The sequence below is a fragment of the Syzygium oleosum genome, unplaced genomic scaffold, assembly GCF_021117445.2.
Source record: "Syzygium oleosum isolate NSW1041296 unplaced genomic scaffold, Sole_v2.1 Sole_v2.01, whole genome shotgun sequence".
Classification (NCBI taxonomy): domain Eukaryota; kingdom Viridiplantae; phylum Streptophyta; class Magnoliopsida; order Myrtales; family Myrtaceae; genus Syzygium; species Syzygium oleosum.
The window spans coordinates 22,070,655-22,083,230 of record NW_026607485.1 but is presented as its reverse complement, the minus strand read 5'-3'; positions in this window follow the sequence as shown (position 1 = coordinate 22,083,230).

Below are 12,576 nucleotides of genomic sequence, written 5' to 3'. Positions count from 1 at the left end.
AAAAAGATTACTCTAGAATAGGTTAATTTCTTTAGTTTAAAATTGCATGTTTAGATAATAGGCATTTTTAATTCCGAATTTCATTAAAGAAAAAATACAAAAAAAATAATATGCCCGTCATTAGAAATAGATCACGTCGTCGCATGACATATAGTTTGCATGTTAGGTTGCATTAATCACATGTCAATTTTTGCACGTCATTACATATAGGTTAGCTTTCATTTAAATAAATAAAAAATCAAAAAAGAAAATTTCTGCACCTTTGAACTCTAAGTCAGGATTTATCAAAATTGTCCAATTGAGTATTTCTCTTAAAATTGGTACCGAAAGGGCGTTAGGGAATCTAGCGTAACCAAGTCCCCGAATTTATAATTTCTGGTTCGCAGAAATAAAATAGTACTCCCGCTATTTTATTTAGGTTTCTAATCAACCTACCTTAAATGATTAGTGGCGACTCCCATTGAAAATATTTGCATGCTCACAATTGGACCTAAGTTGCGATTTGGTAGAGTTTGGGAGAACTCGAGCTAGGTTAGTTAATTTAATTGATCTAGTAATCCATTAGCCTAAGATCGAAACGCCGATTTTTTTTTGGGTCGCGACAGCTTGGCGACTTCGCTGGGGAGACTAACTTTAATTTTTTTTTAAAAAAATTTTAAGGAGGACTTAGGCCAAAATTTTTTTATGGAAAAATCACTCGATTTGACAAAATTTGATTGGATTCTCATTCTTAGGTATTAAATGGTTTTGCAGGATGGGAGTTATAAGGGGAGTAGTGATTGGCTAACCCTTTGTTTTGCAGGCTTGGTGGAGTGGAATTGTGATTTAATTTTTGTACTATTGAAGTGGTGTTTGCATATAATTGTTATGCATGATTTACAGTATTTACACTACACCACACACAACCTGTGACCGGACCTGGGTCACACCCATAGTTTTAATATGGTATTTGGATGGTTCTTTAACCTTGGCGGTAAAACTTCGCTAAAGGTTATCCCATTTGGATCCCGAAATTTTTTTTTCAAAAAATGGCTCAAGGGTCGTCCTCATGCACGTGAGGCTATAATGCATGGAGGTTACCCTTGTCGACCGAACCAAGCCGAAGTGATTGGACCCGACTAGTCATGACTACGGTATGCGAGGCAACGACTAGTCATGATGATTGTACGCGAGGCTGCGACGTGTCGTTCCGTTCATCATTTCACTTTGCAAAAGCCATTAGGATAGATAGATTAAGATTTAAACTCACGATTCATGTGCATGTTTCTGTGATTGACATTTTTTCCCCAAAGACGGTAATTTCTCGAGCTTTATCTTTGGTTTTCTGTATCTTATTTTGAGTCGGTCCATGGTTTAGGTTGAGTCTTTTGGCACGTGGTCTATAAGAATGGGTCGCCTCGATATCCGTTTCGTGCCTACTCCGAAGCTAGAGCTCAAGAAGTTATGGAGCCAGTTGAAGCCAGATGGTCAGCAATACGTTGTCAAGCGTATTGGAGTCTTGCTGCCAATCCTAGACATAGATGTTCAGAGCGGGATCATGCAAGCACTCGCTCATTTTTGGTGCCCCGAGACAACCACATTTGTGTTGAGAGGTAAGTTTGAGCTCACACCGACTCTGGAAGAATACAGTATTGCCATTGGGAAATCGATTGAGTTGGATATAGTCGAATCACCCATTAAGGTAGATCCTATAGTAGTGCTTGCTGAATTTTTGAATTTGACTAAAAAGGAAATTGAAAAAGTGCTAAAGGGTAATTGTCAAGCATGCCCATTATCTTTTCTTATTGAATGTTTCGAAAATAACTCCGTCCTCATGAGATCTAAAATTTTTATCTTAGTTTTTTTTGGACTCATCGTTTTTCCATTCCGTCAAAATGCTATTGATCCGGTGATAGCTAGGACGGTAAAACAAATATGTGGTGGAGTTAGTTTTACAAACACAATTCTGGCAGAAACTTTCATGTCTCTGACACGATTCAAGAAAGGAAAAGATAGAGCTTTTCGAGCCCCGATTGAGCTTTTACAAATCTGGCTTTTCTCACACCTTTCTCAATTTGGGGAAAATATGACTGTATTTGAAATGGACATGACTGATAACCCTACTTTAAGGTTCAAACAAATACAAGATCAAACTAAGAGTTTGCACTATACACAATGGGTCCATCTGTTCAAGGATCCAAGCTCTAAGATTTTCCTTTGGCAAGCTGTGTGGTTTCGGAAGGTTGAGGCTCGACTATACCATGGCGATTAGAAGCCCGTACCTTTGATGGGCATTTATGGGGCAACCTGCTATCAGCCCTTTCGAGTTACACGTCAATTCCGAGTTCTGCAGGATGTCCCACCTCCACTCAGGCCCAATGAATTTCAAGTCCAGTTCGAGAAGGACGAATCCTACAGAGTCTAGCTTAGGCGTCATTCTGAGGCTTGGCAGAATTGTTTCACTCAGAAGCTGATTTGGCCCGCGGATGAGCCCACCGGAAGGATGAGAAGTCACTTTGCCACAGCCCGGTATATTCAGCATCATACCATCCCTGCTGAGATACTCCCGAAGATCCCGGTCGTGACGATCACATACCCTTCGGACTCAAATCAAAATCAACGAAGAAAAGGCGACGAAGGCCCGGGATAAGGCGGATGCTCCGCTGAAGAGAATGCACGATTACGGCGCGCCTTGAAGGCCCATTCGTCTATAGATCACGTAGCCTCTAAAAAGAGGAAGACTATCTGATTTCTAGTTTGGTATAGGGAGTTTTTCTTTCTTTTTAGGATGGAATGTTAGCTTACATTTATACTTCATGCTATTGATGTTTTTTGGTAATAAATGTTGCTGAACGATTTTTATAAGAATTCTTTTGAGACATTTTCCATTTTGAGCAATTCAATGAAAAACGTTAAGCTATAATTTGTAAATTTTGGAATCAGTCCAGGTTTTTATTGAATAAAGCAATTTGGAATTTCGGGATTTACTGGACGAATCGGTCGTTCGAAAGAAATTTCATCTTGAGGGTCTAGAGGATGTCATGGACCGACTCGTTATTCTTACTTGTCGTATTTATTCCACCGTTGTTTTTTGTAGGTAATTTGCCACGGATCCCCCTCATCCTTATAATACTCGATCGGTGACCAAAAGAAGGATGGCCAATCAAGCCGAGATTGCAGCCATGATCGACGAAAAGCTGAAAGAACACATGAATACAATCAATGAGCAGATCACAGCTGCCATGTCCAAAATGATGAGTGATCTCATGGCCAAGCAGCAGCAGATTAATGTTGCCTCCCAATCGGAGATTCCACCTCCAACCCGTCAAGGCCTCCGCCTTGACAAATCTCCTGCAGTAAACACTAATACAACCCTTCAATTGGATGATGCCATTTTGATCGACACTAGTGCTTCTCCGTCGGTCCCTGTTCCTCATTCACCCCCAACGATGAGAATGCCAAGTTGTTGGCCAAGCTCAACCAGAGGTTACGTGAAGTGGAGGGAACTCAAAGTGTTCCGCCTGTTGATTTGTCCATTTTTACCCGGGTCCAAGTGCCCAATAAATTCAAGATGCCAGCCTTTGAGAAGTACGACGGCACCTCGAACCCAATTCAGCACATCGATATGTACCAGGAGCTCATGAATAGATATGTGTCTAACGGACCCCTAATGATCCAAACCTTCCAAGCAAGCTTGAAGGATGCTGCAATGAGGTGGTATACCAACTACTAGATCAACCGGAAAGACTCGTGGGAAGAGGTGGCAAACCTTTTCGTCAAGCACTTCAAGTTCAATCTCGACGTCACTATTACAAGGAAAGACCTGGAGAGAGCTAAGCAGAAAAAGGGCGAGACTCTGAAGGAGTATGCCACTCGTTGGAGGAACATGGCAGGGCAGATCATGTCTGAACCCTCAGAACGTGACTTAATGAAGTTGTTCGTGTCCACTCTACCGCAGCCGGTTCGTTCACGAATGTTAGTAACGGCCGCCCAATCTTTTGGCCAGCTGATAGCCATGGGTGAGGAGATTGAGACCGGGCTCAAGAAAGGATGGTACAGTGAGTCAGGTTCATCAAGCAAGAGATTTACTAGTAAGAAGGACAAAGAGCATGTCCTCGAAGTCAACATGACCTATGTGCAGAAGACGCCAGCTCAGGCCCCTAAGCTACAACTTAGCACCCAGCAGACGACCTCTTATGGACGGCAAGGCAGCAAGACCCACGCCAACAGCGCAAATCCCGCCAGTTTACTCCACTTCCCGGGACATTATCTCAGGTACTGGCGGTGCTAAGGAAGAAGAACTTGCTGAATTCAGAGCCACAAAGATCTAACGCTGCCGGCTATGCAAAGTATGATCCGTCGAAGAAATGCGATTACCATAGAGGTGAGGTTGGGCATTCGACAGATGATTGCCAAGTGCTCAAACATCGAGTGCAGGATCTACTCGAGACTGGAGCGTTTGCACTACAGCCAGCCGATAAGCCCAATGTGCAGAACAATCCACTTCCTGATCATTCGAGCAGTACAAATGTTGTCCTTGGCCCGGGAGTCAAGCAGGTTCGAGGCTTCAGGGTCCCTCTCGAAAATATGTTCGATACTTTAGTCCGAGCTGGTTATGTTTCGACCGGTGAAGTGGTGTCACTCGGTGACATAAGAAAGAAAGTGGATGAGTTGGTGAGAGAGGGGATGATTGGGACAGCAGATGAATTCGGGGTAGTGGCCGCTATATCCCAAGTCATCATTGATTGGAATGAAGAACTCGCAAGGATGACCGATGAACAAGTGAAGTTGGACCCTGACATGCCCGCTCTCGAGGACGCCTCTGACGATGACCTCGGGATCATTATACCCGACACTCCAGAAGTATTGATTCTGGCATCACCTCAGCCCTACGCTTATGAGAGTGACAAGATGGTTCCATGGTCGTACGACATTGATCTGATAACGAGGTCAGGGCGAACTTATCCTGATAAGCAACCGGCCAAGCTAGTGGCTGAGAAAGAAGCGAAGGAATTCCTAGCTGTGATTAAGGCTAGTGAATATAACGTGGTTGATCAGCTAAGAAAGTTACCTGCACAAGTCTCGTTGTTGGAACTTCTCCAGACATCAGATAAGCATCGGAGTGCTCTAATGAAGGTGTTGGGTGAGATTCATGTGCTCGAGACTATTGAAGAAGATAAGCTAGAAGGGTTTGTCGGGACGATCCTCCTCAAAGATCAAGTAGCATTTTCTGATGAGAAAATCCCAGTTGAAGGACGTGGTCATAATAAGGCGCTTCACATATCAGTGAAGTACAAGGAGACTCATATGGCTAGGGTGCTTGTTGATAACGGGTCGGCTCTGAATTTATGCCCGTTGGCTACTTTGAAAAGGCTGGGCATTCCTCCATCTACCATGCAAGCAGCCAAGACTTCTGTACGAGCCTTTGATGGAGTAAAGAAAGATGTCATAGGCCAGATTAACTTAAAGCTGCAGATCGGACCTTCAGTGTTTGATATTCTTTTTCAAGTGCTGGATATCCCTTCTGCTTTCAATTTCTTGCTGGGACGGCCGTGGATTCACAATGCAGGCGTAGTACCCTCCAGTTTGCATCAGAAGATCAAGTTTGTGGCTGAAGCAAAGTTGGTTACAATTTATGGAGAGGAAGATCACTGAATCTTCAATGCAACATCGATCCCATACATAGAACCCGATCAGGTTGAGGAGGATAGCTATCATTCATTTGAGATAGTTCAAGTTGTTCAAGCTTTCTCTGATATGCCGTTGCCCGTTCCTGAAGTTTCTAAAGCAGCTCTCATGGTGGCTAAGGTCATGGTCGGTAATGGTTTTAAGCCAGGTCAGGGTCTTGGGAAAGAAGGCCAAGGCATTCATGCCCCGATCGAGACAAATGGACAATCCCACAAAGCTGGTTTGGGATATCATAGGCAGGGAAGCCGCGAACAAAGCAACGATCGTTGCAGAAGCCGAACAGGAGCAAGTCAAAGTCCCTTACCACCTTCCATCAACGACACCTTTCACTCGGCTGGAGTTGTGGGAGGATATGAACATTTAAATCTGAGCCCGACTGAGGATGATCTTGGGCTTATCTTTCCTGAGTCGCCACAAGCCCTAACTGACTCACCTAAGAAGCACGGTAAAGCGATTCTGATCAGTTTGTCTGACGATTCTGAGGATGACCGGCCACCCTGTATTTTCAAGAAGCCGGAGTTAAGGGTGTTGGACTTTGATGATGGTATACCTTACCTCACCGGTTGGTTTGCTGAGACCTTCATTTGTGCAATCACTGAAGGACTTGAAGGGATGGGCGCTAGCCCTCAAGAGTAATCATTTCTAGTTTTCGTATCTCCCCTGCGTGGGAATCTTTATTGCTTTTTTCGATTGTCATTCCTATTCATGTTGCACTTAGGTTTTTCAATCCAATAAGATGTAATTCATTGGTTCAATATCAATAAAATTACAGCGTTTTTTAGCATTTTGAATCTTGTTGAAGTGTCCCAAACCAACCCGATGACGATAACCAACGATTGAAAAATTTGTCATCTACGGTAAGAACTGAGGGTTGGGCTTCTCAAGAATTCTCGTTTCGAGGTCTTCGAAAGCAAAATGAATTTCAAAAAAAAAAAAAAGCAAAGAACAATTTTCAAAAATTGCATGTAGTTAAGCCCTGTCTTGTCTTTTTGATCCCTTTCTTTCATGTTTCAGGACTAATCTCGAGGCATGCGAAGGGACGGGAATCGTGGACCCTCATATATGTGATGCAAGCCAATCCAATGACTCAGATGATTCTAATCCGAATGATGAAGAGATACGACGGAACTTGGAAATCCATGAGAAATCTAAGCCTCTGACCGCCGAAGAAACCGTGGTGATCAACCTTGGCGACACGGAGAATCCTAGAGAGGTGAAGATTGGGGCATGTTTTCCTGAAGATGTGGCCAAACGCTTGACCCAGTTGTTGAAGGATTATCAAGACATCTTTGCCTGGTCTTATGCTGATATGCCGGGTCTTGATCGATCGATCGTCGAACATTGTCTACCGACTGATCCTTCGGTTGAGCCTGTGAAACAAAGGCCGCGAAGAGCTAAGCCAGAACTGGCGAAGAAAATCAAGGAAGAGGTCATGAAGCTTCTTGACATGGGATTTATTGAGACTACCCAATACTCAGAATGGGTCGCTAATATAGTCCCAGTGATAAAGAAAGATGGTCGGGTTCGAGTATGTGTTGACTACCGAGATCTGAACAAAGCTAGTCCTAAAGATGATTTTCCACTCTCGCACATTGATGTGCTTGTGGACAGTACAGCTGGATTCGAACTATTCTCCTTCATTGATGGTTTCTCAGGTTATAATCAGATCTTGATGAATGAGGATGATAAGTTGAAAACTGCATTTACTACTCCTTGGGGGACATTTCATTACAAGGTGATGCCCTTCGGTCTCAAAAATGCTGGGGCAACTTACCAGCGGGCAATGGTCACGTTGTTCCATGACATGATGCATAATGAGATCGAGGTCTATGTTGACGATATGATTGCAAAAACTCGACGTGGAGAAGATCACATAGAAACCTTGACGAAATTATTCGACAGGCTTCGTAAGTTCAAATTGCGCCTCAATCCGGCAAAATGCGTGTTCGGGGCAGCCTCTGGCAAACTACTTGGCTTCATTGTTAGTAACAAAGGGATTGAGATTGACCCGTCAAAAGTGAAAACCATTTGTGAAATAAAATCTCCCTCTTCGGTGAAGGAAGTTCGTAGCTTAATGGGCAGACTAAACTATATTGCCAGATTTATTTCTCAGCTATCTGAGACAGCGAAGCCTTTCTTTAAACTCCTCAAAAAGAATGCGCTGGTTAGATGGGATGAAGAGTGTGAACTGGCATTCGACAAGATTAAACACTACTTGATGAATCCGCCAGTGCTTGTTCCACCAACGCCGGGGCAACCTCTGATCCTGTACCTTACAATCCACAGTGAATCCTTAGGTGCCATGCTTGCTCAGAAAAGTGAAGAGGATGGAAAGGAGCGTGCGATTTATTATTTGAGTAAGAAATTCGCCGCCTCTGAGATGAATTATTCCGAAGCAGAAAGAACGTGCGCAGCATTGGTTTGGGTACTACACAGATTGAGGCAATACACTTTGCACTATCAGATATTGCTTGTGACAGAGTGTGATCCCATCAAATACTTGCTCAATCAACCCGCTTTGGTTGGAAAACTGGCAAAATGGCAGATTCTTATCTCAGAATTTAATGTTCGATTCATGTCCCATAAATCAGTCAAAGGACGAGTAATTGCTGATGTCTTGGCTGAAAATCCTGGGAAAAATGAGGATCTGGATCCGTTAGAGGATAGAGTCATGCCAATTGATGAGTATGTATGGATCATGTATTTTGATGGAGCCGTAAACTTGTCAGGATCAAGTATTAGGGCAGTTTTAATATCTCCAGGCGGACAACATTATCCGGTCGCAGCGAAACTGATATTTCCTTGTACGAACAATATCGCCGAATATGAAGCATGCATCCTCGGGTTACAAGCTTCAATTGAAATGGGAGTAGCTCGATTTAAGGTGTTCGGGGATTCAACCCTCATTATTCTTCAGACCGTTGGTAAATGGCAAACTAGAGATGCTAAGTTGCAGCCCTATCACGTCTATCTGGAGGAGTTGGTGGAAGAGTTTGAAGACATTTCGTTTAAATACTTGTCAAGGACTCAAAACAGTTTTGCCGATGCTCTGGCTACGTTATCAGCAATGCTACGAGTGACAAGTGGTTTAGAAGTTGAACCTTTGAAGATAGAGGTCTTACAGAAACCAGCTTATTGCATGGCCACGACAGAAGAGCCTGACAGCAAGCCGTGGTATCATGATATCAAGGCATATCTTCAAACACAGGAATTTCCTGAGAAAAGTACCGCATCTAACCAAAAGTATATCAGGAAAATGGCGTCGAAGTTCTTCTTGAGCGGGGAATACCTATACAAGCGGTCCTATGATTCGGTTTTATTAAGGTGTGTTGATTCAATCGAGGCTGTTCATTTGATGCTAGAAGTACACGAGGGAGTATGTGGTCCGCACATGAATGGTCATATGCTAGCAAGGAAGATAATGAGGATGGGTTATTACTGGCTCACTTTAGAAAGTGATTGCATTCAGTATGTCCGAAGTTGTCACAAATGTCAGATCCATGGTGACAAGATTAAAACTCCTCCGAATGAATTGCATCAAATGTCTAAACCATGGCCATTTTCTATGTGGGGCATTGATATGATTGGCCCAATTAATCCTAAAGCGTCAAATGGGCATCGGTTTATCCTGGTTGCTATCGATTACTTTTCGAAGTGGATCGAAGCTATGTCCTATACGACAGTGACGGCCCGGATTGTGGTGAAGTTCATTCGTCGAGACATCATTGCTCGATATGGTACACCTGAGACTATAATTACTGACAATGGGTCGAATCTAAATAATAAATTGGTGGATGATCTGTTCAAGGAGTTCAAGATCAAGCATTTGAATTCCTCTCCATATCGTCCGCAGATGAACGGAGCGGTCGAAGAAGCCAACAAGAATATCAAGAAAATTTTGGCTAAAACAGCTGAGAACTACCGTGATTGGCATGAGAGATTACCTTTTGCACTTATGGCATATCGGACTTCTATCCGGACATCTACAGGGGCAACTCCATATTCTCTTGTGTACGGTATGGAAGTAGTTCTACCTGTTGAGGTTGAAATTCCTTCGTTGCATATTCTTTCACAGGTACAATTGTCAGAAGCAGATTGGATCCAGTAGAGATTAGACCAGTTGAACATGATTGATGAGATAAGGCTTAGAGCTCTATGTCATGGCCAGTGCTACCAACAACGAGTTGCTAAATCTTTCAACAAGAAAGTCAAGCCTCGACATTTTCAGGTAGGCGACCTTGTCCTGCGGAAGTTATTGCCGATAGTTCCTCTTGCAAGAGGAAAATTTGCCCCAAATTATGGCGGCCCGTACATTGTGAAGAAAGTCCTTCCACGAGGTGCTTTGATTTTGGCCGAGATGGATGGTCGTATTTTTTCCAGTCCAGTTAATTCTGATTCTGTGAAGAAGTATTATACTTGATTTGTACTTATTCTGACTTTGTTTCTATCAAGTATCAAGTTGAATTTCATGAATCAATTTATGTTACCAAGTTTTGTTTGAGGAAGGCTTTTGATTTGGCAATCTGTTTTTGTCCTAATAAAGCGATCATATTGCATGAGAGACTTCAAGATGACGAAAGGCAAGACATTTCCATACATGTTCTGAATAATAATCCCTAGTGCGAGTTGAGTGAAAATTCCGTGCTGACAAGGTAAAGGATTATCTCACGAAAAGTATGACGACCAAAATGATGAGAGGCGTTCATTTCCTCTATCTAAACACTACATGTTATCATTTGCTTAACCCCTTTAAACGAAGTTTCATTTCTTACCCCTGTCAGGAACAACCCCATACCGGGGCAATTTCTTAGAAAGTTCAAAATGGTTAGAATTTTCTTGCTTTCACTTGCATCAATCTTCAAGTATATTTATTGCATGCAAGTTCTGTGTTAGCTCGAGTGCCTTAGATATGACGAAGAGCATTTCTTTCTATATCCCTACACATTATACCCTTTGCATACCCAATTTGAGCGGTGAATTCATTTCAACCTGATTGGTGATCATTCTGGTGATAAACAAATGAAATCATCTCAAAGCAAGTTCAAGGTGACTTGAGGCAAATGGGAGTTAGAAAGAAAATTCATCAGAAAGGACGCAAAAGGACTCCATTAAATTGAAGTTCTCTCTCTCGGAAAAATCTCTCGAAAAGAAAATCTCTTTAAAAAAAAAGAGAGAGAGAGAGAAAAAGGAGGGAAAGAAAAGCTTCAGCAAGAACTGAGTCGACATACAAGATCAGTCTTCAAGGAAAAGACCGTTTGAAGGTTTATTTGTGGAGTAATTGCTAGAGATAGGTCAATGGTACCAGTAGCATAATTGGATGATCACCAATCTCCATGTTCATAATACCCCCCTTTGATGAAATAAGCCATTCATTTCAAGCCTACCCGAACATACGTTACAACCCTTACCGAAGTCTCTTCAGAATAAGGCACTTGAGTTAACGTAGAGTTTCAAATGCTTATAAATGTTGCTCGAAGAAGTGCGAGCAAGATTTTTCTATCTCATTTTTGCAGCATTCCTGACTTGTAAACCGGAGCAGCTGGTGATATCAATTCTTTCAATAGCCTCGACTCGAAGAGTCCCTTTTGCTAAGCCATTGACCAAACCCACGTTTTAGTCCTTATAAAGACCTCTCAGATTGATCAAGTCATACTGATTTTGAGAATATCTGAACCCTTATTAAGCACGATGAAGAGAGTTTGAGTGATTCTTATACCTGCATCAAAGGTCGGGTCAAAAGCCTTTCATTGAGAGTGAGTAGAAAGTCCTTTCTGATTAAAAGTCTCTCATTTAATGTGATCAAATTGTCAAAAGGACGAAATGGTTGTTCTTATTGATAAATTCCCCAGTAAAGCTTGGTAATGCAAGCAGATTCATGAATTATGTTTTCTCTGCCCCTGCGCATGTGTTGTTTTAGCCTTTTCTCAGGTAAAAACAGGTGCAATGCAATTGGCTTTGCCATTTTTATAACACAAGAAGAAATCAGGTGACATATCATTTGGTGTTGCCAAGTGGAGTACGCGGCACACCCCATTTTATGTTCGCCCAGTAGGACAGGCAGCATAATATCTCATTTGGTGTTGCTAAGTGGAGTACGCGGCACACCCCATTTCATGTTTGCCCAGTAGGACAGGCAGCATAATTTCTCATTTGGTGTTGCTAAGTGGAGTACGCGGCACACCCCATTTCATGTTCATCCAATGGAAGAGGTGACATGATCCTTTTCGTGATTGCCCAGTGGTATGGGCAACACATCCCATTCTTTCTTTATATCATGCGCTATTTCGCATCTATAGGAAACTACAGGTAACAGATAGGCAATCCAGTACCTCGAGAACCTTACTTCCAGTGGACCAGAAGTTTGGAGATCAAGGGAATCCAAAGCATTATAAAGCTTTCCCTCACTTGGACGCTTTTTGTGCGATCCGTATGTAAGGCTCTTTCACCGCTCTACACGAAGTGAGAAGCCTTACATACGTTCTTTATTGTTTGCATATCATGCATCATTGCATTAAAAAAAAAAATCATTCATCATTTTGCTTAGTTTAAATTTAGGTCTAAGTTTTTGAGCGAAACCTCTGCGAGCCTCCACTCAAAGAGGGGCAGCTGTTGACACCTAAATTTCGACGCATCATTTAGTGGTTAATTGCATAGAAAATTAGGGATTAATTTTAACCCCTGAACAAAAATATTACAAATCGCATAGCATAAAGTTTAGGTTCATATAGATTAACTGCATTTCGCATCGGATCGGCGGTGGTAAGCGAGCTTAAAATTCATCACGTAAATCGAGCTCGGGCATCGAACGAGACTCGGCTCACTCGGAAAGCATGGGCCGAAAATCACACGCAAAAGGGCTTGGTTGTCTTAATTTGAGCTTAAATTAGCCCATTATGCTTAATTAAAGAA